The following is a 21,030-nucleotide window of genomic DNA, read 5'->3' on the forward strand; positions in this document are numbered from 1 at the left end:
TTAAGCTCTCCCCAATAGCCTTAGCAAACTTCCCTGCCATGATATTGGTCCCTCTTGGATTTAAATCCAACCCATCCTTATTGCACAGGTCATGCCTGCCCCCAAAGAGGTCCCAACGAATCCCTGCCCCTACTCCAATTTGTCATCCATGCATTTATCCTCCACCTCACTTTATTCCTATACTCACTGTTGCATGGCACAGGTAGTAATCCTGAGATTGCTACCCTTATCCTGAGATTGCTACCCTTCCAGAAGTGGCCTCACTTCCATTAAGGCCCTGTGCCTCAGAATATTTGTTCTTCAGCTTTTGCATTGGATGGGGCTTCATGAGCCTTAGGAACTGATAGTGGAAGGGAAGTGAAGAGTTAAATGTCTTTACAACACTATTTGTCAGATAAGAAGAACAGGAATTCTCCCCACTCCCCTCACTGGGCCTTCCCAAAACACCCTCTGATGGCTTCAAGAGATTGCATCTCCCCTTCTTCCCTAATATCATGATCTCTTTGCTGCACCACCCTCCTGCCTAACAATATCTTCACCCACCTTCCTCAAATCCTCTGCAATCCCAGACCTTCAGCCACTTTCTCCACTCTTCTTTGACTCTTCAACTGCCTTCTTCAGTCCCGTTCACTCTCAAGCTCCTTGCTATCTTCTCCCTTTTTCTTCCAGTTTCTCCTGGTGCTTACACAACCCCTACCAATAACACGTTCCCTCCTTTTCAACTCCACTGGTGGAGTAAGATCCTGAGAGGCTACTTCCAGTGGGGAAGGATAGGCTTTCAAATTGGCTTTGCAGATTTTGGATATCTATTTGTCCCATCCCTTTTCCATACATCTATTAAACAAACATATAGCTGAAAGACCAGAAGGGAGTACCTCACTCTTTATGCCTCCTCATCAACTCAACATTGTGGCTGAATGTCCTGCCCACTGCTGTATGAGTTTTCTCTTGTATCTTATGTCCAATATCTTAAATTAGAAAAACCTCTGTACTTAGAGCGTGCTTATGAGAAAAATATTTAGGAGCAGATTTGGCCATTCAGCCTATTGAGTCTACTCTGCCATTCAACCTGGCTGGTTACTTCAATGGTTATTTCCCACCATCTCCCTGTAACCCTTAATGCTTTTAACAATCAAGGACCCATCTCCACCTGAAATATGCCCAATGAGTTGTCCTCTACAGTCCAATGAGGCAATAAATTCCACAGATTCACTACTGAAGGAATTCCTCTTCATCTCAGTTTTAAAGGAATGTCCCATTTTTCAGAAGTTGCACCCTCTAATCCTACACTCTCCTACTGATAGAAACATCCTCCCAAGTCTACTCTATTCTGGCCTTTCAGTATCTGGTCAGTTTCAATTAGACCCCTCTTCACCCTTCTGAACTCAATTGATGACAGGCCCAGAGATATCAATGTTAAGACAGTCATTCCTGGGATCAATTATGTGAACCTCCTCTGGACCATCTCCATGTTTCATGGTACTCTGATTGCGGTCTGACCAATGCTTTATAAAGCCTCAGCAGTACACTTTTGCTTTGTTTTCTAGTCCTCTTGAAATGAATGCTAACATTGCATTTGCTTTCTTTACGAATGACTTTACCTGCAAGTCAATTGTGAGGGAATCCCGAACTAGGACTCCCAAGTCCCATGCGACGCCAGTTTCTGAATTCTCTCCCCATTTAGAAAATAGTCTACACCTTTATATACAGCATAGGGCCCTGGTCACACCATTCTCAATCTTTTGATTCCTAGAGTCAAGTTAGGAAAAGGGGAAGTACAACGAGATCTAGGTGTTCTTGTACATCAGTCAATGAAAGCAAGCATGCAGGTACAGCAGGCAGTGAAGAAAGCTAATAGCATGCTGGCTTTTATAACAAGAGGAATTGAGTATAGGAGTAAAGAGGTCCTTCTGCAGCTGTACAGGGCCCTGGTGAGACCCCACCTGGAGTATTGTGTGCAGTTTTGGTCTCCAAATTTGAGGAAGGACATTTTTGCTATTGAGGGAGTGCAGCGTAGGTTCACAAGGTTAATTCCTGGAATGGTGGGACTGTCATATGTTGAAAGATTGGAGCGACTGGGCTTGTATACACTGGAATTTAGAAGGATGAGAGGGGATCTGATTGAAACATTTAAGATTATTAAGGGATTGGACACGCTGGAGGCAGGAAGCATGTTCCCGCTGATGGGTGAGTCCAGAACTAGAGGTCACAGTTTAAGAATAAGGGTTAGGCCATTTAGAACAGAGATGCGGAAAAACTTTTTCACCCAGAGAGTGGTGGATATGTGGAATGCTCTGCCCCAGAAGGCAATGGAGGCCAAGACTTTGGATGCATTCAAGAGAGAGTTAGATAGAGCTCTTATAGATAGTGGGGTCAAGGGGTATGGGAAGAGGGCAGGAACGGGGTACTGATTGTGTATGATCAGCCATGATCACAGTGAATGGCGGTGCTGGCTAGAAGGGCCAAATGGCCTACTCCTGCACCTACTGTCTATTGTCTATAGCAACAACTGTGACTTTAGTTCATTCTCTCCGACAGTATCCAAAGTGATATACCTGTTGTTGAGGAAGATGGCCACAGGAGTACTCTGCACTGGCTCCTTAACCCCTTTCCCCTTCCTGTCAGTCACATAGTTTCCTGTGCCTTGTACCCTGGGTGTAACTGCCTCTCTATGTGTCCTATCTATCACCACTTCGGCCTGTGCCTTGTACCCTGGGTGTAACTGCCTCTCTATGTGCCCTATCTATCACCACTTCGGCCTGTGCCTTGTACCCTGGGTGTAACTGCCTCTCTATGTGCCCTATCTATCACCACTTCGGCCTGTGCCTTGTACCCTGGGTGTAACTGCCTCTCTATGTGCCCAATCTATCACCACTTCGGCCTGTGCCTTGTACCCTGGGTGTAACTGCCTCTCTATGTGTCCTATCTATCACCACTTCGGCCTCCCAAATGATCCGGAGTTCATCCAGTTCCTGCTCCATCTCCTTAGCGCAGTTTGCTAGAAGCTGCAGCTGGATTCTCTTCTTGCGACTGTAGTCGTCAGGGACATTGGAGGCCTCCCTTCTTTCCCACATCACCCAAGAGGAGTATTTCACTATCCTGCCTAGCATCTTTACCATCCTAGCTGAGCAGATATAAAAAAGAGAAGTACAAAAAACGAGCTTTCCTTTGCTTTCTCTGAGTGAAGCCTTTCTTTGCAAAAGCCTCGAAGAGCCAAAGCCTGAAGATCACCACTCTGACTATGTCCACTCTGAGAACGGCCACTATCTGCCTTTAATTTGCTCTTACTAATCAATCCCAGGCACCAATTAGTTGCTGGTCAAAGCTCTGTTATGCTGCTGTGACTAGTTCCTCCGGCAGTGGACCCGATTGAAGTCCCTTCCTCTCCATACTTCCAATGTCCGGATTGACTGCTGGCCAATAGCTATGATGTTTCACTCCCACATGAGATCATAAGACATAGGGACAGAATTAGACTAGTTTGTTCTGTCACTCCATTATGGCAGATCCCAGATCCCATGCAACTCCATACACCTGCCTTCTTGCCATATTCTTTAATGCCGACCGATCAGGAAATGATCAACTTCCACCTTAAATATACTTGGCCTCTACTGCAGTCTGTGACAGAGCATTCCACAGATTCAGTATACTCTGGCTAAAAAAAAATCCTCCTTTCCTCCATTCTAAAAGGTCGCCTGTTAGTTTCGAGGCTGTGCCCTCTAGTTCTGGATCCCTCACCATCAGAAATGTCTTCTCCACATCCACCCTATCTAGTCCTTGCAACATTCGGTAGGTTTCAATGAGATCCTTCTAAGTTCCAGTGAGTACAGGCCCAAAGCTGCCAAATGCTCCTCATATGTTAACCTCATCCTTCCCAGAATCATCCTGGTGAACTTTCTCTGAACTCTCTTCAATGACAACACATCCTTTCAGAGATACGGGGCCCAAAACTGTTGACAATACTCAAAGTGCAGCCTGACTAGTGTCTTATAAAAGCTCAACATTATCTCTTTGCTTTTTAGAATTTTATCTAGTTAAGCAGCCTCATGTGTGGCACCTTATCAAATGCCTTCTGAACATCCAAGTAAATGACATCCTCTAACTCTCTTTTATCCACCCTGCTTGTTACTCTCTCAAAGTACTTCGATAGATTTGTCAGGCAAGATATTTCTTTACTGAAATCATACCGACTTTGACTTATTTTATCATTAGTCTCCAACTGCATCGAAACCTCATCCTTAATAATAGACTCCAACACTTTCCCAACCACTGAGGTTTGACTAACTGGCCTATAATTTCCTTTCTTTTGCCTTCCTTCCTTCTTAAAGAGTGGAGTGACATTTGCAATTTTCCAGTCCTCTGGGATCATGCCAGTATCAAATAATTCTTGAAAGATCATGAGCAATGCATGAACTAAATGCCTTTTATGCACGCTTTGAAAAGGGAGAATAAAACTACACCTGTACAAATATTTACATCAGCTGGTGACCCTGTGACTTCTGTCTCAGAACATCTTTGAAGAGGATGAAGCCTCGCAAAGCATCAGGCTGTGGTGGTGTGCCTGATAGGGCACTGCAACCAGTGTCAACCAACTGGTGGGAGCTTCCAAAGACATCTCCGCTCTCCTACTGCTGAGATCAGAGTGAGCTCCCTCAATGGTTAAAGCCCAGTTGCACTCAGATCTGCTGCGATGAAATGCACTGAGAGGTTGCTCATGTCCATAATCAACTCCTGCCTAAACCTGGACCTCCTGTGATTTGCCCATCACCACAATAGGTCAATATGGGATGCCATCTCACTGGCTCTCCACTCAGCCTTGGATCACCTGGATAACAGCAGTACCTTCATCAGGCTGATGTTTGTTGATTACAGCTCAGGGTTCATCACCATCATTCCCTCAGCACCAATCAACGAGCTCCAAAACCTGGGCTTCTGTACCTCCTTCAGCAACTAGATCCTTGACTTTCTCATCGAGAGACCACCATCTGGATGAAACAGAAATAACATCTCCTCCTTGCTGACAATCAGCGCTGGAGCATCTCATGGAGCCCACTGCTCTCATGTCTCTACAACAGCTTTTGCCAATGACACAACAATGGCTGGCAGAATCTCAGATGGTGATAAGGAGGAGTACAGGAGTGAGATTGAGTTGAGTCATAACAAAATCTTGTACTCAGCATCAGTTAGATCAAAGAAGTAATTGTGGACTTCAGGAAGGGAAAATCAAGGGATCATGCACTAGCCCGCATTAAGGGATTAGCAGTGAAAAGAGTGAGCAGCTTCACATTCCTGGGTGTCAAGTCAAGTGAAGTTTATTGTTATTTAACTATATACATGTATATAACGTATAAAACCATAATATATATATAGGAACAAGACGTTTCTCCAAATCAGGGTGTAGGGTGTCAACATCTCTGAAGATCTATCCTGGGCCCAACGTATTGTTGCAATTGCAAAGATGTCATGACAGTGGTTGTATTTCATTAGGAGTATGAGGAGACAGGATGGCACCAAAAACTCTTGTAAATTTTACAGATGTCATGGAGAGCACTCTAACTGGTTGCATCACTATCTGGTATGGACGAGCAACTGCACTGGATTTGAAAAAGCTGCAGAAACTCTCCCAGCTCCATCATGGGCACTAGCATCCCCGGCATCTAGAACAACCTCAAAAGGCGATGCCTCAAAAGAGTTGGCATCCATCATTAAGGACCCCCATCACACAGGACATGTCTTCTACTCATGCCATCATCAAGCAGGAACCTGAAGACACACACTCACTGTTTAGGGAACAGCTTCTTCCCGTCTGCCAGCAGATTTCTGAAAGGGCAATGAACCCATGTACACTCCCTCAATATTGTTTTCTTTATTTTGCTCTCTTTTTGCACTACTTATTTAATTTTAAAATATATTTCTTATTGTAATTTATAGCTTTTTATTCCAATATACTACTGCCACAAAACAACAAATTTCATGTCCGACACCAATGTTATTAAACCTAATTCTGATTCTGTCAGCTTGAACCAATCTGGCCATTCTCCTCTGACCTCTCTTATTAACAAGGCATTTTTTGCCTACAGAATTGCCATTCGCTGGATGCTTTTTTTGTTTTTCACACCATTCCTTGTAAACACTAGAAATAGTTTTGCATAAAAATCCCAGGAGATCAGCAGTTTTTTGAGATACTCACACCACCCTGTCTGGCACAAACAGTCATGCTATGGTCAAAGTCACTTAGATCTCATTTCTTCCCCATTCTGATGTTATTTCTGTGGGCAAAAATGCCTTGTCAGAGGAGAATGGCCAAACTGGTTAACTTCTTGACTATGTCTGCATCCTTTTATTCATTGAATTGCTCCCACATGATTGGCTGATTAGATATTTGCATTAATGAGCAGGTGTACCTAATAAAGAGGTCACTGAGTGTAAAATCAGTCAGTAGCATAACAAGGGATTGAACAAGGACAATAATTTGTGAAAATTATCACAAACTAACAGCATTGTGAAGGACCCCACACACCCCTCATCCAAATTCTTCTCCCTCCTGCCATCTGGCAAAAGCATTCAGGCTCTCACAACCAGACTGTGCAACAGTTTCTTCCCCCAAGCCATCAGACTCCTCAATACTTAGAGTCGAGACTGACATCTACATCATTTATTATTGTATTGAAATTTGTCTTGTTCATTAATTATTTATCTATTAATTATTATTGTATTGCCCTGCACTGTTTTGTGCACTCTATGTAGTCCTGTGTAGGTCTGTAGTCTAGTGTAGTTTTTGTGTTGTTTTACGTAGCCTAGTGTAGCCTTGAGTTGTCTCACATAGTCTAATGTAGTTTTATATTGTTTCATGTAGCACCAGGGTCCTGGAGGAACGTTGTTCCATTTTTACTGTGTACTGTACCAGCAGTTTATGGTCGAAATGACAATTAAAAAAAGTGACTTGACTTGACTTGAAAGAAGTGGGGATTGTGACTGATAGTATTGCTCCATTAGAGAGAGATAGATATTAGCTTTATTTGTCACAGCTCAAACAGTGAAGTGGACCATTTGCCTCAACAACCGACACAGCGCAAATAACTGCTGGGTGAAGCCTCCACGTGTCATTATGTTTCTGGCTTCAACAAAACACGCCCACAGCTTACTAACTTGAATGTTTTTCAAAAGAGGGGGAGAACCGGAGAACCTATAACAAACCCACAGGGTCACAGGGAAATAATACAAACTCCTTACAGAGGTGTACCAGAATTGGACTCAGCCACTGTAATAGCATGCGCTACCTTGCTGCCTCAGGAACCAGGTAAGACTTACTGGGCCGAAGGGAAATTCTATGGCAACCTCACTTTCCAGAGTAAAGGACCAAACAAAGCACTGAAAGCAAATAGGAATCAACATCCTTTGGAAAGGTAGAGGGGACCTGGAAGGAAATTAGACAGGCAAAGAAAACAGAATTTATTTGTTCCTGAAGGCACTTGTGCGTATCTGTGCACTTGATGAGAGTATTCTGTGGAAAGCTAGGAGGTCAGCAGTGCTGAGAGCAGTGCGGAGTCAGTTCACAGCTGGCTAGCAATCTCAGCAGATATACACAGTGAGCGATTAGAGAAAAATGTTCCTGTACCATATGTAGCAATATGTTCAGCCGTTGAAAAGTCACTGAAGAACTTGGAGGTGAATTGAGCATCATTCAGACTGAAGTGCAAACTGGCAAAAGTTCATGTGCCACATGGGCTACATCCATGGCAACAGTGAAACTCGAGAACAAACTTCACACCACTCATTTATTTGCATCGTTGTATTAAAGTTCAAATACTCTCGGTCAAGCAGACTCCTTAGTACAAGAAAGCAAAAAGAAACTGGTGGAGGAACTCAGTGGGTCAGGCAGCATCTGTGGAGAGGAAGGACTGTTGCAGAGTCGTGACCTGAAATGCTGAGTGGTCCTTAGCCTCCTGAGACATTGCTTGACCTTGTTCAAGTTCAGGTTCAATTGTCATTCAGCAATAGATAAATACCCATGAATTCCGCCAAACGAAACTATGCTCCACTGGGGCCAAGATCGAAACACGGTACTAATAGTCATACCCAGGACGAGGCACGTACGGCACATATCTGACAGCAGTAAACATATAGTCAGACTAAAAAATGCACTATAGCACTATAGTCTCTGAGAGTCATGTCCTGTTGGTTGCTGGTGCCTGGATGTTGTCCGCAAACACCATCCAGAATGACCACTAGAGGGCAGCACTGACAGGAGGGGCTGCCCCCAACCAGCATTAACTTCAGCGTGCCTGCCGCTCCTCTGCTCTCTCCCACACCGCCTTGGGCACCAGGGTGGAGTAACGGTTAGCGTGATGCTATTACTGCTCCGGGAGTTTCGAGTTCAATTCCAGCAGCGTTCTGTAAGGAGTTTTTGTTCGTCCTCCCCGTGGAAAGGATGTTTTTTTTCCCCGGGTGTTCCCGTTTCCTCATACAGTTTGAAGACAAACTGAGTAGGTTAATCGGTCATTCTAAGCTGTCTTGTGGTTAGGTTCAGATTAATCAGGATTGTGGGTTTGCTGGGGGAGCATGGCTCGAAGGGAAGGATGTGCCCAATTTGTATTGCTAGATAAATGAGTAAATAAATTCAGCTTCTCTCACCCAGGTGGCTACAACAGGTGACATCCATGGCTTGAGGCCTAGCCTGTGCTACAACCAGGGCCACACAGCTCCCCCACTGTCAGTATCTCCAATAAACCAGTGAACAAGACTTGTAGTATTCTACATTACCAATGTCCAACAGGGTCTTGGGGTCACAAGGAAAATATCCAAGACAACAAATTGCTCCGTTCGTTAGATTGCACACTGCCTTCACACACTGACTCCAATGCCTACCTGTATCAAGCGGAAACATGGTCCACACTGCGCCCAGCTCCATCACTACTGAGCAAGCCATGAATGATGTTCTTGATGACCGGCAGTGTCTTGTGATCATAAAAAAAATGAAAAGGATGAATGATTGCTCCTTTAGTTGGACCCAGAGTGACCGCCACAACCATGTGTGCCACCATCTTACCCAAACAAGCTTGTTCTTTGCTCTAGATTCCAATATCTGCAGCCTCTTGTGCCTCCGTCCTCATTTTACAAGATCCTTATATTCCATTATCTACCAAAATGGCCATTGGACCATAAGGCCATTCAGCCCATCGAGTCTGCTCTGCCATTGCAACACAGCTAATTTATTATCCCTGTCAAACCCAATCTCCCCATGACACCCTTACTAACGAAGAACCTATTACCCTCTGCTTTAAATATAACCGATAACATGGCCTCTACAGCTGTCTATGACAATGAATTCCACAGATTCATCACCCCCTGGCTAAAGAAATTCCTCCTCAATTCTGTTCTAAAGGGATATGCTTGTTTTGAGGCTGTGCCCTCTGGTTGTAGACTCCTCCACTATAGAAAACACCCTCCCCATGTCCATTTTATCCAGGCCTTTCAATATTCAATAGGTTTCCATAATGTCCTCCTATTTTACCATTTAGATTAAAATTCTACTTTATCATAAATGCTGATTCTACACTATTAGGGCCAAGAGGAAGACTAACTGGTTCTAAATAGGCCTCATGAGGCAACACACTATTAGCATGAATAAAAAAATTTTCAAAGCATTATGTATGCATCTTCAGTAAATACATAATGCAAATACAGTGTGTGAATTGTTTCCAAAGATTTTGCCCTAAGGCCTTGGAAAGATGAAGTAGTTATCATACTGAACAGTTTTGCTCACAAAATATTTGAGCAATTTACCTGAGTCATTATTGACAAATATTTCACAACTGTTAATTTAAGTCCTGCTTATACATGTGGTCAAAGGGTTGAGCTGACTGGGAAGTTTCTCAGCCTTCTTGTATTATCACTTGTTCCTTGTGGAACTGAACTTCTAGTTTAAATGGTTGCATTCACTTTATCTCGGAAGTGGCAAGACAGTATAAAAAGGAAAAGACTCCAAGAGCAAAAGTTAGCAAGAATTGGTTGGGACATGAGAGACCACACGGTTTCAGGGCTACAGGGGAATGGGAAGAGGGGATTTGCTATGTTTGTGATCCGATGTAACCCCAATGGATTAGCCCCTTCTGTATCATTGTAAATCAATCACTTTCAGTTTAAATACAATATTTTTTGCTTTTTGTATTATTTTCATAGTCATATTTACTGATTGTTCCTATATTCCTTTCATTTAACATATATGATGCAAAGCCTTCAGTCTTGTCAAGAGCAAGCAACTTAAACAAAGAGCTCATTGTGCAATGAAAGTGGACATCCGAAATTGGATGGGCAGCATGCAAAACTGCCCAGAGATATTGGGCACTGACTTCCTGCTCCATCACTGCAAGAAGAAACACAAATTTAAATTCCATTCTCCTGAATGGATCAGATTGAGGAAGTGGTAGTGTCCAGCTGTTTAAAAATCTCCAAAGAATTTGAAAGGAATTTTGCTGCATCCCCTCGTGGGGGCTGTCCAGTTAGATGTAGGCTAGTTGGGTGTGAAGCTCTTTACCAGCAGGATCGTAGAAGTCTGAAACCTCCCCAAGCTCCATGGACGCTCAGCAAATTGGAGCGTAGGTCAATAGAATCCTGTCAGGTGGCCATACTGAGGGAGGTAGGGCAAAGTCAGATAGATGGGATCAACAATGATTGATCTGGAGAAAGAAACAGGCCAGAGAGTAGGTGAGCAACGAATAAACACAAGCAATTCTGTAGATGCTGGAAATCCAGAGTAACACACAGAACTCAACAGATCAGGCAGCATCTATGGAAGGGAATCGTCATCGTCATCATTGTGACTATCCCTCGAGGTCGAGGAGAGGATGATGGTCTTCATTCCATTGATTTATCACACAGCGAAGACATCTGTTGATGCACCATCAATAACTCTGAGAAGTGGGTTAAGCTAGGTTTTTATTGGCTGGAAGAAAGCACAAGCAGCAAGTGACCATCACACAACATCCTGGAGACTGAGGGCTGGGCTCAGGCCTCAATTGCCTTTATATCGGGGTCTGTGGGAGGAGCCACAGGAGCAGGCAGCGGGGGGGGGGGGGGGTGTCCAGACAGGTATATGTAGTTCACCACATTCACCCCCCCTTTGTTTTAAAAGAGAGTCCCCACGGGGCGAAGTTTCTTACAAGTATATTTACAGGTTAAGTCTATCAGGTGGTCGAATCTGTCGCTACGATCTACGTAGCACCGGCTGTGATTGCACAGGTGTCGGTGGTGATTGCACCGGAGACAGTGGTTGTGCTGGTTCCGGCCTAACTGGAGGTGTCAGCCCACTAGGCGTCAGTGATCCCTCACGCATGTGCGGGGTGCCTGGTATATGCGTGTGTGAGGCGCCCGGTATAGGAGTGTCGTGAGGAGTCTGTGTAGGGCTCAGTGTGCGTGGTGTCACCTCGGGTACAGGGTTCATAGTTACCGTGGAGTGTTCGGGGTAGTGGTCTGCTGCTCCTGTGGGCGCCAGGTCGCGGACGGAGACCGTGTCCTCACGCCCATCAGGTAAGACCATGTAGGCATTCTGGGGTTTCACATGTAGTAGGTGAACCCTCTCGACCAGCGGGGAGTATTTATTGCTCCGTGCATGTTTCTGGAGCAGCACTGGCCCTGGGGATGTCAGCCAATTTGGTAGGGTGGTCCCAGAGGCAGACTTCCTGGGAAAAGAAAAGAGGCACTCGTGAGGGGTGGCATTGGTGGACGTACATAACAGAGAGCGGATAGAGTGGAGTGCCTCGGGGAGGACCTCCTGCCATCGAGAGACCGGCAATCCCTTTGACTTAAGGGCTAAAAGTGTGGCCTTCCACACAGTGGCATTCTCCCTCTCCACCTGTCCACTTCCCTGGGGATTATAGCTCGTGGTCCTACTAGTAGCAATGCCCCTAGCCAGCAGGTACCGGCGCAGCTCGTCACTCATAAAGGAGGACCTTCTATCACTGTGGATATAGCAGGGATATCCGAACAGAGTGAAGAGCTGGCGCAGGGCTTTTATGACGGACGTGGCAGTGGTGTCAGGGCAGGGAATGGCAAAGGGGAACCGCGAGTACTTGTCGATAATGTTGAGGAAGTAGACATTGTGGTTGGTGGAGGGAAGGGGGCCCTTAAAGTCAACACTCAGTCGTTCAAAGGGACCGGTGGCCTTGATAAGTTGCGCCTTTTCAGGACGGTAGAAGTGCGGTTTGCACTCAGCGCAGACTTGGCAGTCCCTGGTCATTGTCCTGATGTCCTCAAGAGAGTAAGGCAGGTTCCGGGCTTTCACGAAATGGTAAAATCGGGTGACCCCTGGGTGACAAAGATCTGCATGGAGGGCGTATAGCTGGTTGAGCTGTGCGCTGGCACACGTTCCCCGGGATAGGGCATCAGGGGGCTCATTGAGCCTTCCAGGCCGGTACAGGATATCATAGATGTAGGTGGACAGTTCTATTCTCCACCGCAAAATTTTATCATTTTTGATTTTGCCCCGCTGTTGGTTGCTGAACATGAACGCAACCAAGCGCTGGTTGGTCAGCAAGGTGAACCTTTTGCCAGCAAGATAGTGCCTCCAGTGCCTAACAGCTTCCACTATGGCCTGGGCTTCTTTCTCCACCGCGGAGTGCCGAATTTCAGGGCTTTGAAGGGTACGAGAGAAGAATGCTACTGGCCTGCCTGCCTGATTGAGGGTAGCAGCAAGCACGAAGTCAGAGGCATCACTCTCTACTTGGAAGGGAATGGTCTCATCCACCGCATGCATCGTTGCTTTGGCAATGACCCCTTTAATGTGGCTGAAGGCCGCGCAGGCCTCGGCAGAGAGGGGAAATGTGGTGGACTTGACCAGGGGGGCGGGCCTTGTCTGCGTAGTGAGGGACCCATTGGGCGTAATAGGAAAAGAAGCCCAGGCACCGTCCGAGGGCTTTGAGAGTGGTGGGAAGAGGGAGTTCTAACAGGGGGCGCATACGGTCGGGATCAGAGCCAATGACCCCGTTCTCCACGACATACCCAAGGATAGCAAGTCGGGTGGTTCCGAACACACACTTGTCCCTGTTATAAGTAAGGTTCAGGGCTTTGGCCACTTGGAAAAATCATTGGAGGTTGGTGTTGTGATCCGACCAGTCGCGACCACAGATGGTGATGTTATCCAGATAGGGAAATGTGGCCTTCAGTTGGCACTGGTCCACCATCTGGTCCATTTCCCTCTGGACGACAGAGACACCATTTGTGACACCGAAGGGGATGCGCAGGAAGTGATAGAGCCTGCCGCCCGCCTCAAAGGCGGTGTAGGGTCAGTCCTCCAGGCGGATGGGGAGCTGGTGATAAGCGGATTTCAGTTCTATGGTCAAGTACACCTTGTACTGAGCTATCTGGTTGACCATATCCGCAATGCGGGGTAGGGGGTACGCGTCAAGCTGTATGAACCTATTGATGGTCTGGCTATAGTCCACGACCATCCTGTTTTTCTGCCTGGTCCGAACAACAACCACCTGGGCCCTCCAAGGGCTTGAGCTTGGCTCAATGATCCCCTCCCTGAGCAGCCGCTGCACCTCTGACTGAATGAAGGCCCTGTCCCCCGCGCTGTACCTCCTGCTTTTAGTTGCCACAGGTTTACAGTCGGGGGTCAGGTTGGCGAACAGCGGTGGGGGAGGGATCTTGAGGGTGGAGAGGCTGCAAGTGGTGTCAGTAGCGCAGCTGTCGGCATGGTGCTGGGTGGGATGTGTGGTTCGGTGTGTGTGTGTGGTCAGTAGCGGGGTATATGACGAAGTCCCACAAAACTGAGGGTTCCTGACAGTGAGTGGTGGGAGGGGCCCGTCATATGCCATAGTCACACTTTCGAGGTGGCTCTGGAAGTCCAGCCCCAATAGCACAGGTCCGCACAGTTGGGGCATGACCAGTAGCGCAAAGTTCCAATATTCTGTGCCCTGCACCACCAGTGTTGCTACACAATCCCCCCGGATGTCTGTGGAATGTGACCCAGAAGCCATGATGACTCTCTGGCTTACCGGCCGTGTCACGAGTCTGCAGCGTTGCACCATGTCCGGGTGAATAAAACTCTCAGTGCTGCCCACATCAAACAGGCATCTAGTCCTGTGCCCCTCCACCGGGATGTCTATCATTGACTTTGCAAGCTGGTGTGGGGTGCTTTGGTCGAGGTTACGGAGGCCAGAGTTGAATAGCCGTCTTGGTGCACGGTAAGCACCGGTGGGTCTGGGGCGGGGCGAGGTGGCACCGACAAAGATGGCTGCCCCCATGTCTCGCACGAGACGGGCAGGCAAGATGGCGGCGACCAAGATGGCTGCCCCCATGCCTCGCACGAGGCACTGCTCGACCCCGCTCATGGTTCAGACTTACAGACCCTGGCGAAATGGTCCTTCTTTCCGCAGCTGGAGCAGGTAGCTTCTCGGGCCTGGCAGCATTTTTGAAGGTGCTTTTTGAGTCCGCAGAAGTAACACTGTGTGGACTTGCAACTAGCAGCAGCTGTGGTCGGTTTCGGGGAGTTCGTGGACTTGCGATTGGCAGCAGCAGTGGTGGATTCGCTCGCGGTTGGTGGGGTCTGCAGCGTCCATGGACCAGGCAGGGGATCACGCGGCTGGACAGCGTCAGCATTGTGCAGAGCAGCCTCCAGCATGTTGGCCAACTCGATCGCCGAGCGTAAGGTAAGATAGGCATTTTCCAGAAGCCACTGGCGCACGTACACTGACCTGATCCCCGTAACGAAGGCATCTTGTACCAGGAGCTCCACATGCTGTTCTGCCGTCAGTCCCTTGCAGTTGCAGGCCCGCACGAGTTTCTGTAGGGCTCAAAGAAACTCAGCGCTCGACTCGCCGGTTTGCTGCTGCCACGTCGCTAAGCGATGTCTTGCGTAGACGGTGTTCACCGGCCGCAGGTACTGTCTTTTGAAGGTAACCAGTGCCCCTTGGTAGGTCGGCAGGTCCCTGATAAGGGAATAAACTTTCGGGATGACCCTCGAAAGGAGGATTCTGTGCATAATAGTGGGCTCAGTCACGGGAATCTGTTCCAAGTATGATTGGAAGCATGCAAGCCAGAGTTCAAAGGCAAGAGCTGCTTCTGAGTCTTGAGGGTCAATGTCCAATTTTTCCAGACGTAAAATGCTTTCCATGTTTTAAAACTTCCAGCCAATAAAATTGATGCACCATCAATAACTCTGAGATGTGGGATAAAGTAGGCATTTATTGGCTGGAAGAAAGAACAGGCAGCAAGTGACCACCACACCACATCCTGGAGATTGAGGAAAGGTCTATGGCTCCAATCACCTTTATACCGGGGTCAGTGGGAGGAGCCATGGTCAGTGGGGGGGGGCACAGGAGCTGTCAGCGGGGGGGCGTGTCCAGACAGGTATGTGTAGTTCACCACACCTGTGAAGGTATTTGTTTAATGTGTACTTGATGTTGCACTCCAAGAAGCACACGATACTTCACAAATCAACCGATTTCAATGGCATGGAAACTGCGACGATTGGAGCTGATGGATTTGTTGCAGCCTTCATCACCTTCACAGCTGTTGAATTCGAAGTAACTTCGTCCACCTGTTCCCCCGTTGAGGTCTTGGAAAGGAATAAGCAGTTGATGTTCCAGGCCTTTAATCAGGAATGAACAAACTTTTTCACAAAAGGGGTCATGAAATCTACAACATTGCCAAGGTGCACATTTCTCTTTTGCATGATTCTTGAGATGTTTCTACATGCCAGCTACTGACTGAACCCTCAGATTAACAAGAATTACATTTGTAAGTAAAAAAAGGGAAGCTGATGGTTAGGGCTTCTGATTGGCTTATTATTGTCTCATGTACCAATATACTGTGAGAAGATATTTTTCAGTGAGCCATTCAGAAAGATCATGCCAAGCATAATTACATTAAGACGGTAAAAAGAAACCAGAATTCAAAATATAGTGTTGAGATTTATGGGAATTTGGAACTGAGATTCAAAGGAATAGAATAATTTTAATAAATGTAATGAATGGTTCTGCTGAAGCAATCTTACGGTGTCCCGATGCTCCAACACCATCTTAGGCTCCCTGTTTGAGTTGAACTTTCTGGATTGTTGCTGTCGATGGCCGATGATGGGAAGGGGCTGGAGGGAGTGTAAATAGCGCTCTCAGAGGGAGGAGTACTGCTGTAGCTTGTCATCTGCAGTGGAATATACTACTCTAGGTATTAGTTGTGCTGCCTGACCTGCTGAGTTCCTCCTGCATTTTGTGTGTGTTGCTTAGTTGTTCTGTGCTTGAATTGAATTGAATTGACTTTATTACTTACATCCTTCATGTGCATCAGGAGTAAAAAATCCTTATGTTACATCTCTGTCTAAATGTGCAATTTATAGTAATTTGTAATAAATGTTATGTACGACAGGACAGTCAATATAACATAGAAATACAGTTGTGTCAGCATGAATTAATCAGTCTGATGGCCTAGTGGAAGAAGCTGTCCTGGAGCCTGTTGGCCCTGGCTTTTATGCTGCAATACCATTTCCCGGATGGTAGCAGCTGGAATAGTTTGTGGTTGGGGTGACTCAGGACCCCAATAGCCCTTTTTATACACCTGACTTTGTAAATGTCCTGAACAGTGGGAAGTTCACATTTACAGATCTACATCACATCCACTCTCTGCTGAGTGCTGCGATTGAGGGAAGTACAGTTCCCATACCAGGCAATGATGCAGCCAGTCAGGATGCTCTCAGTTGTGTCCCCGTAGAAAGTCCTTGGGATTTGGGGACTCATGTCAAACTTCTTCAACCATCTGAGGTGAAAGAGGTGCTGTTGTGCCTTTTTCACCATGTAGCTGGTATGTACAGACCGCGTGAGATCCTCGGTGATGTGTATGCTGAGGAACTTAAAACTGATCACCCTCTCAACCCCAGATCCACTGATGCCAATAGGGGTCCGAGTGTTGGTCCAAGTGTTTCAGACACATTGACTAGATATGATTTTCTGTGTCTGACCACAGGTTTTCTATCACTTTTATGTCCTTTGGCAGACAGCCCAAGTCACATCCCTGGGAAAAATCCTAAATATCTTAAAAATCCTAAATATATTTTGTTCTTCAAATATAGGAATAAAATAATCTTCATCTCCTCTGGTTTATCAGCCACTGAACGAAATTAATAAATTGGTTCATTATTGTCACATGTATTGAAGCAGAGTGAAAAAAACCTGTCATGCATGCCATTCCTATAGATTAATTCATTACACACTGCAATGAGTTGGTACAAGATAAAACAATAGCAGAGTGCAGAATAGAGTGCCACAGTACAGAAAAGGTGCAGTGTCAGTAGAACGTAAGCTGCAAAGGGACAGGGAAGTGTACTGGTTAAATTACTGATTAATCCAAAGTGCTAAACCAGTTATACAGAGAAGTAAATTCAAATCCTCATCACAGTAACTGGGAAGTTTAAATGTCGTTAATTAAATAAAATCTGGAACCAAATGCTAGGATCAGTCAGAGTGAGCATGGAATGGCAGGACTGACGTAATAGCTGATTTCTACAGCTCAAGGAAATTTGCTGTCTTTACATAGACGAGCTGACTTCACCTGCGACTGACCTCGATGCCAGACTATCAGGGCCATCTGTTGCAACCAGTGCTCCTGGATCGGCCGCCTCTACATCAGGGAGACCCGATGTAGATCGGGGGACTACTTTGTTGAGTGTCTTTGCTCTGTCAGTAACAAGCAGAATTTCTGGGTGGCCAACAAGTTTGACTCCAATCCCATTCTGACATGGTAGTCCATGGCCTTCTCTACTGCCTTGATGATGCAACCTTCAGGTTGGAGGAGCAACACCTCATATTCTGGTTTGGCAGCCTCCAACCTGAGAGCATGAACATTGACTTCTCTAACTTCAGATAATTTCTCCCTCTCCTTCCCCTTCTCTCTTTTTTTTATTCCCCATTCTGGCTACCCTCTTATCCTTTCTCTTCTCTTCACTTGCCCATCACCTTCCACTGGATCCGCTCCTCCTTCTTCCATTTCTCCTATGGTTCACTCTCCTTTCCTAACAGATTCCTCATTTTTTCAACCTTTTATCTTTTCCGTCAGCTACTGACAAAAGTGGAAATTGAGTGCAACAAAGTTGGACTACACCTAAATGCTAAAAAGACAGAGTACATGGCATTCAACTGCGACGAAGGTACTCTCAAGACCGTATAGAATGATACTATTAAGAAAGTCTTAGACTTCAAGTACCTCAGGTCAAGAATGATGAGTTCAGAGAAGGACATAAGCTACAGAAGGCACTGGTGTGGAGGGCTATGAACGACATGAAGGAAACCTGGTCGAACCTGCCCAGAGGGCTCGAAAAGAGGATCTTCATACAGTCATAAAGTCCATTCTCACGTACAAATGCGAGACATGGGCACTCACCAAGACCATGAGGAAGTCACTAGATGGTTGCTATACACAAACGCTCCGGATGACTCTTGACGTTAGTTGACAACAGCACATGATGAGCGTCGAGCTCTATGACGACTTACTGATGCTCACTACTAAAATCAAGCGAGAAGACTGCAACTAGCGGGGCGCTGTCTGCGCCACCCTGAGCTACCTGCCAGTCTAGTCATCACATGGGAGCCCAGGCATGGGAGGGTGAACCCTGGGTGCCCTCCCAAGACTATGGTCAACATGCTCCTAGAAGATAGCGGCGTGGCTAATGTAGATGAACTGAACACACTGATGAGGGAGAGGGAAGAGTGGAGAGCCCATCATTGTGTCCGACACCATCCCCCTAGGCCTGAGTCGACATTGCAGTAGTAGTAGTAGTAGTACCTTTTCCACCAATCACGCCCCTGCTTCTCACTTCATACCCCTCCCCCACCTACCCACTTTTCCTCTCTTCCAGCTTCACCTATCAGCTTCTAGCTCGTCCTCCCTTCCCTCCCCCTCACTTTCTCATCTTGGTTTCTTCCCCCCTTTTTTCCCCTCAGTCCTGCTGAAGGGTGTTGGCCTGAACCGTCCCCTATTTATTCCTCTCTATAGATGCTGCCAGACTTTCTGAGTTCCTCCAGCATTGTATATGTGCTACTTTAGACGAGCTCTAGATGCACATCAATACGGTTGATTCTGAACTGTCTCAGGAATTGCCCAACTGTTCACAGTTACTAAAAGGACAAACAATGCCAGCTGAGTGCATTTTGGATTGACAATGAATGCACAGTGTATGTTGGATAAGCAATTACAGTAAGTCACATTGTTAGTGCAGCCCGTATTGTTATACAGGGAGGTTTCATTACGTTAATGACTCTTTAGAGATAATAATATTATAGGATGTCTCTTACACCAAAACTCAGAGAGAGCATTTGTGGTCCCAAGACCAACATTGGACTCTGGGCGTTTTGGACATTTTTCAGATGCCCTTCTCAGGTCACGGGTGGAGCAGCTAGTTTTGAACCCACCTACTGAGCCTTTAGTAATGGGGTGAAGATGTCCTGCTTTGACAGATGTGCTTCTGAAATGCTGCCACTTCAGTTTTGGTGTTATCTGTGATGATTTACCATCAGAAATCTAGTGCAATTGGTGTGCTCACATTGGTCACTTGAGGGGTGGAACTTGGATTGTCCGCCCATCTGTCTGTAGGAAAGAGCCATTTGTCTCTGGGTAGTGGGTGCAACTAAGCACCACTTTCAATTTCCATTCATCCTGATAATTTCTAACCAGGTCCAGCAACGGCCTTTGTTTTAATTTAATTCCAAAAGATTTTACAGCACAAAGAATGGACATTGGCCCAGTAGATCTGCTCGTGCCCAATATCCATCCTCTTCATTCAACTTTGTTGGTGAATTCTTCTACGCTGGTCTCCTCTAAGTATTTATTAAATTATCTCTTAAATACATTAATAACATTTGCCTCTGTTTCTCTTTGTTCAGAGTAAAGTAGTCCTCTCAAGTCTTTATTGGGTTTATTAATAGACTTATTGCCTCTGATTTTGGACTTATTCGGGAGCAGAAACATCTCCACAAGTCCACCCCACTGAGGCTTTCATCATCTGAACATCCACTCCATCAGATCTCCTCTGCCTCTTTCCCTTAGAAAAAGGAGCACCAAGATCTTCAGGCTCTTACAATCACTGGATTCTCACAGACCAGCTGTGCTACTCACTGGCTGACTTCAACTTGGTGTGAGGTCTCTGTGCTTCTTCAACAAAATGGAATAGCTGAGAGGAGCAATGACTGAGTGGAGCTGAAAGTAACCAAATCAGGCAAGTTGATTTACATCCCAAGACTCTTCCATTCAGCCTTTAATTTCCATTTACTTTGGGTTGCTCAAGGTTCACGGAATGGTCAGTGGGTACTTAATCTGATGTTCAAGTGTCACAGTTCCTTAGCTGTTGGTACAGTGTTGGTACTGTTTCTACTTGGACAAAGAAGAATACCTCCTTGTAGAGAAACCATCAGAGACCATACTGGAGACAACAACAGTCGGAAATGGCCTAGTTTGGTCTAGGTTTCTCTTTTGTGAAATGATCCATAGGCAGCCCTGAAGGGCAGCATAGAGAGATATTACATAGGAACAAACCCATGTACATTATGACTGTACTCAACCATCCAACCATTTACATGAATCGTACATTAATTTCATCTTTCATTCTTCCCACTTTCTCATTAGCTCCCCTCAGACTCTACACTCAACCAACACGCTAAGGCCACTTTATTGTGCCTATCTTCAGGAGCTGGGGGGGGAAAAAGAAGACCCTTGCATGGTGGGGAAAGGGGAGGGGTTGGTGATTTTGCTGGGAGTGGGGAGGTTCGATGATTCTGCTGCTGCTTTGGGGTTTCAATGTTTCTGTCATTCATTCTTTGGTATTTCTTTTTTGTTTCGTGGATGTCTGCGAAGAGTAAGATGTTCAAGTTGTAAACAGTATATTAACTTGAACCATCTGAACTATTTGAACATGGAGGAAGCACTTGAAGTTGGAGAGAAAACACGCGAACCCTAGCAACCAAGATGGAACCTGCATCTCAAGCACAGAGCTAGTAACTACAGTATTGTGCTGCCTCCAGATTGCCTTGAGTCTCAGAGCTTACC

General features: G+C 46.1%; 1 protein-coding gene across 2 annotated transcripts in view; it reads right to left on the reverse strand.

Moving 5' to 3' along the window:
* adarb2 (adenosine deaminase RNA specific B2 (inactive)) overlaps nucleotides 1-21,030 on the reverse strand; it is a 794,386-nt gene that overhangs the window by 325,782 nt on the left and 447,574 nt on the right. The gene's annotated exons all lie outside the window — the stretch shown is intronic.

The sequence above is a fragment of the Hypanus sabinus genome, chromosome 6, assembly GCF_030144855.1.
Source record: "Hypanus sabinus isolate sHypSab1 chromosome 6, sHypSab1.hap1, whole genome shotgun sequence".
NCBI lineage: Eukaryota > Metazoa > Chordata > Chondrichthyes > Myliobatiformes > Dasyatidae > Hypanus > Hypanus sabinus.